Here is a 6000-nt window from a genome sequence, read left to right as displayed (position 1 = left end):
GTGGGATAGAAACCAAACCAAGTGCTTCCCTTATACAGCACCTTTCAATCTGCTTTGCAGCCTGCTAAGGCAGGCTTTACCATCTCCATTTGCAGAGGAAGGAACCAAGGCTTAAAAAGGGAAAGGGATTTGTACAAAGTCATACAGCTAATAAATGGCAGAGCCTGATTGTGAACCAAGTTACTTCTGATTGCAAAGCTTTAGTCCTTTCTACTGGGCTACCCTAGGATCCTAGTCAATGTAAAGATTCATAGCATGTAGGTAAGCGTGTGGAACTTAGAGTAAAGGAATGTTAGCATCCTAAAGTCTTGGTGGTTAGAAGGAGGACCCATCAAATGTCACCAACTCCAATTCCCCACCTAACCCCAAAAAAGAAGCCCCTTTATAGCATCCCTGAGAGCTCCCCTCTAGCCTGAGCTTGGATGCCTCCAGTAATGGGAACCTCACCTCTCCACAAGGCAGCTCATTCCAGTTAAGAGGCTACTCCCTACCATCTAAGCCAAGGCAGGAAGAGAGAATTCACACTCACACTTCTTAATCTTGCGGTCTCAGTGCAGGGGATTCAGGCTGCCTCCTTTTTTTTTTTTTTTTAAGATTTTTATTTATTTGTTTGTGTGAGAGAGAGAGAGCACATGAGCAGGGAGAAGGAGAAGAGGGAATCGGGCTTCCCGCCGAGAAGGGAGCCCCACGTGGGGCTTGATCCCAGGACCCCAGGATCATGATCCGACCCAAAAGCAGACACTTAGCTGACTGAGCCACCCAGGAGCCCCTCAGCCTGCCTCCTTAAAATGCTTGTTCAAATTGGGGCACCTGGGGGGCACTTGCGTGGCTCAGCAGTTAAGCGCCTGCCTTCAGCTCAGGCCCTGATCCTAGGGTCCTCGGATTGAGCCCTGCCTCAGGCTCCCTGTTCCACGGGGAATCTGCTTCTCCCTCCTCCTCTCCCTTTGTGTGCTCTCTCTCTCTGTAGTTCTCACTCTCTCTCAAATAAATAAATAAAATCATTAAAAAAACAAATGGGGACACCTGGGTGCCTCAGTCAGGTGAGTGTCTGACTCTCGATTTCGGCTCAGGTCATGACCTCAGGGCCATGAGACTGATCCCCACATTGGCCTCTGAGCTCAGCAGGAGGTCTGCTTGAGATTGTCTCTCCCTCTCCCTTGCCCCTCCCTCCCTCACTCTCTCTGTCTAAAATAAATAAATAAATCTTTAAAAAAAACCAAAAACTTGTTCAAATTAAAGCTGAGAAAAAATATAATTCTCCCACGACCATCCTATTGGCTTCCTTCACAGCAGTCATGACAACCAGTACTTCATGCTTTACATGTCTGTTTGCCTATCACCTGTCTCCCCACCAGACGGGACACCCCCTGAGGGCAGGAGCTCTGTCTACCTAGCATAGTGCCTGCTATTATAAATATCTCTTAAGTGAGTGAATGAATGAATGAATGAATGCTTGCTGAGGGAGAGCAATAGGAGCTTAGGTCCCTGACAGATAACTAGAGAGATGGTCTTCCAGGCTGAAGGCTGGGAGAGGGGCTGAGCTCGCACCTCACACCTTCATCCAGGATCCAGTGACCTCCCGCTGTTAGGGCAGGCACTGTATTACCCACTACTAAAGCCCACAACAAGACCTGAGAAGCAGTCAAAGTACAGTGATGTTTGATGAATGAATGATGAATAGCAGAAAAGGGTTCTGGTTTCCACTTTAAAGGATGCCATCCACAGCTGCAGTTCTTTCCTTCTTACTTTAATTTACTCAACATGTTTTGGTGAGTGGAGCTGGGATAGGTATGGAAAATCACATCCTTTCTGATCAAACAGACCTTTCCTGGGCCTCCTCTCTCAATCTATCTGACATCAATTCATTTATTTATTCATTCAAAATATATTTATGAAGTCCCAACTCTGAGGCAGGCACTGTGGTATGTATCAGGGATAGACCACGGGCAAGGTAAATACAGTCCTGGGGCGCCTGGCTGGCTCAGTCGACAGAGCACACGACTCTTGATTTCAGGGTCATGAGTTCAAGCCCCACACTGGATGTGAAGCCTACTTAAAAATGAATGAATGAATGAATGAATGAATGAATGAGGTATATATATATACAGTCCTGCCCTAGTGGCATCTATAGTCTAATGGGGGAGTCTTTCCTAAACAACAACAACAAAAAAAAACAATTAAAATAATTACCAAACCTAATGTGTGCCTGAAAAAAAAACAATGAAGAGGGAACAATGATAGAGGATAACAAGGGGCAGGGACCTTCTGGAGGATAGTCATGGAAGGAGGTATATTCAAGCTAAGATCTAAAAGTTAACAAGGAGCCAGTTGTGCCTGGAGGAAAGATCTGTGCAAAGCTCCTGAGGTGGGAAAGACCTTGGCTTCTTTGGATGGCTCTAGTTTAATGACCAAGGGAGAACCACAGGAGCCAGACATCCTCTGAAACAAGGAAATACACCCAGATTTTATTCCAAGCCAGAGGATACTGGAGGGTTTCAGTGAAGAACTAGCATGGTTTGTTTGACTGGGTTACGTTGAATTTCTATTAACTATTAAAAATATTTAAGGGGTGCCTGGGTCGCTCAGTCAGTTAAATGTCTGACTCTTGATTTCAGTTCAGGTCTCAATCTCAGGGTGGGGAGTCCAAGCCCCACAGTGGGCTCCACACTGGGTTTGGAGCCTACATTTAAATAAATAAATAAATAAATAAATAAATAAATAAATAAATAAATGTTTTAAAATCTATATATACTTAAAATAACTAGTCAGTTAAGCTGCTGGTCCTGGGTTCGAGATCCGCACCAGGCTCCCTGCTCAGCGGGGAGCCTGCTTCTCCCTCTCCTCCCCACTTGTGCTCTCTCTCACTACCTCTGTTTGTCTCTCAAATAAATAAAGAAAATCTTAAAAAATAAAGTCTTACCAATGGACACTTCCCTTCTACTATTTGGAAGTTACGTTCTCTAATTGTATTAACTCTATTGCCTTCAATTACTCCCTCCCAAATTATTTGCTGTATTTATCTAGTACTTTGGTGCTCGTTATTTTTCTTAACCCCGCAAATTTGATATCGCTGTGTACACTGAGAACGTTCCCTCAGGGTTAGCCACATGTTTTCTTTGCTCTTTGGTGTTTCTTGCATCTCACAACTTTCTTCTGGGATTGTTTTCCTTCTCTGAATTATATCCTCTAGAATTTCCCATAGTGAGTGAGGATACACTCACAGTAAACTCGCTGTTTTTCTTTCTTTCTGTTTTGACTTAAAGAATTTTATTTTCTTTCTCCAGATAGGAAGGAGGATACAAGTTAGAAATTTTACCAAAGATCGGGGTGCCTGGGTGGCTCAGTCATTAAGCATCTGCCTTCTCTTCACGTCACGATCCCAGGGTCCTGGGATCAAGCCCCGCATTGGGATCCCTGCTCGGCGGGAAGCCTGCTTCTTCCTCTCCCACTCCCCCTGCTTGTGTTCCCTCTCTCGTTGTGTCTCTCTGTCAAATGAATAAAATCTTTAAAAAAAAAAAAGAAATTTTACCAAAGATTAACAATAATCTTTGATTCTTCAAAATGGGTACAGGCCTCTCTACAGTCCTCAGGTTACACAAAAGCTTTGTGAGACTGAGTCAACCAGAACTGTTGAGTACCCTTTCTCAGGAAAGCACAGGGTCAGTGGTTTGCAAGAAGCCTTGCATTCCAGGGGCACCTGGGTGGTTCAGTCAGTTGAGCGACTGACTCTTGATTTTGGCTCGGGTCATGATCTGGGGAGGGTGGGGGGGTGTCCTGGGGTCCTGGGATGGAGCCCTGTGTCTGGCTCCACACTCATTGAAGAGTCAGCTTGGGGATTCTTTCCCTTCCCTCTCACTCTGCCCCTTTCCCCACGCTCGCTCTCTCTCGCTTTCTCTAGAATAGATAGATAAATCTTTAAAAAGAAGCAGCAGCAGCCTTGTATTCCAACTCCATAGCTGAGAAACTCCTGTTACAGGACAGACTGAACCAAGGAGCTCAGGCTGCAGCCAATCTGCTGGCCTGTGGCTCCCGACCGACCCCTTCCCACTCCTGGTCCACTCGAAGTCTGCATTCTGCCACCAGTAAATCCTAGACATCAAGAGACCCAAGGCTGTGGATGTCTACATGGCTTTTCTTGGAGGCCCAGCAGGGCCGCCCTCCTCCAAGATCCACCCTGTACCCTCCGATCCTGCTAACCACACCCAGGACCAAACCCGGGTTCCCAGACCAGCCGACATGCAACGAGGCACAGCCCCAGGGGAAGAAGAAGGGAAAGTGCCAAGGACAGAAAATCTCTGCTTCTCTCCATCTGAAAATGATTTAATTTTATGCTGTTCTTGAAAGATAGTCTCGCTGAGTGGGAATTCTAGGTCGGCAGGTTTTCCCTCAGCCCTGCCTTCCGGCTTCCGCTGAAGCTACTGACAAGTTTGCTGTCTCGCAAATGCTCTTTCCTTTGGTCTTTCTTTCAAAAACCTATAACCCAGGTCTAATCGTGAGAAAAAACATCAGACAAATCCCAAGAGAGAGACATTCTACAAAATACCCAACAGTTCTCAAACCTGGGAAGGTCATCAAAAATAAGGAAAGTCAGAGAAACTGTCACAGCCAAGAGGAGCCTAAGGAGACGTGACGACTAAATGAAATGTGGGGGCGCCTGGCTGGCTCAGTCAGGACAGCATCCGACTCTCAGTCGTGAGTTCGAGCCCCACATTGGGCGTGGAGCCTACTTATAATAAATGAACGAAATGTGGTGTCCTGCAGAATGACAGAACAGAAAAAGGGCATTAGGCAAAAACTAAGAAAATCTGAATGAAGTGTGAACTTTAGGTAATAATAATGTATCAACGCTGGTTAATTGTGATGAAGGTACTATAATAATGTAAGAGATTCATAATAAGGAAAACTTGATGTGGAATGTATGAGAACTTTCTGTACTATCCTCACAATTTTTTGGTAAATCTAAAACTGGGGGGGGGGGCGGGGGGCTCAGTCAGTTAAGCGTCCAACTCTTGGTTTCAGCTCAGGTTGTGATCTCAGGGTCATGAGATGGAGCCCCACGTTGGGCTCTGTGCTCAGTGCAGAATCTGTTTGTCCCTCTCCCTCTGCTCCTCCCCCTGCGCTCTAATAGGTAAAATCCTTAAAAAATGTTTTTAATAGATTATTCCAGCTTTACAGTTAGGCAATTCCTTAAAGGTTAAACATAGGGTTATTATATGACCCAGCAGTGTATATACCTGAGAGAAATGAAAACAGTGACCACACAAAAATTTGTACACAAATATTCACATTATTACTATTATCGCCGAAAGGTGGAAACAACCCAAATGTCCATCAGCTGATGAATAGATAACCAAAATGTGGTCTATCCATACAATAGATTATTATTAAGTAATAAGAAAGAACGAAGTACTGATACATGCTGCGGCATGAATGAACCTCAGAAACACTAAGTGAGAGAAGCCCGTCACAAAAGACCACGTATTGTAGGATTCCATTTATATGAAAGGAACAGGCAAATGTATAGACGAGGCAAATGTACACAGACGGAAGAGAGATCAGTGGTTGCCTACGGCTAGAGCAGGAGGAGGACAGGACTGCCAAGGGGTGAAGGGCTTCTTTGAGGGGCGATGAAAATATACAGTGAGGGGCACCGGTCAGTGGAGCGTGCGACTCTTGACCTCAGGGTTGTGCATCCAAGCCCCATGTTGGGTGTAGAGATTACTTAAAAATAAAATATTTTAAAAAAGAAAATAGGAGCACTTGGGTGGCTCCGTTAGTTAAGCATCTGCGTTTGGCTCAGGTCATGATCGTGGGGTCCTGGGATCCAGCCCTGTGTTGCGGGGCGGCGGGGCGGGGGGGGGGGGGTCCTGCTCAGCAGGGAGTCTGCTTCTCCCTCTCCCTTTGCCCCTCCCCCCTCCACTCATGCTCTCTCTGTCATAAATAATTTTTTAATATAAATAAATAAATAAATAAATAAATAAAATACAAAATGAAAATCTG

This window comes from Ursus americanus, chromosome 22 (assembly GCF_024610735.1).
Source record: "Ursus americanus isolate L20-20 chromosome 22, mUrsAme1.1.p, whole genome shotgun sequence".
Classification (NCBI taxonomy): Eukaryota; Metazoa; Chordata; class Mammalia; order Carnivora; family Ursidae; genus Ursus; species Ursus americanus.
The sequence above is the reverse complement of the archived record's forward strand: the minus strand, read 5'-3'. Positions refer to the sequence as shown.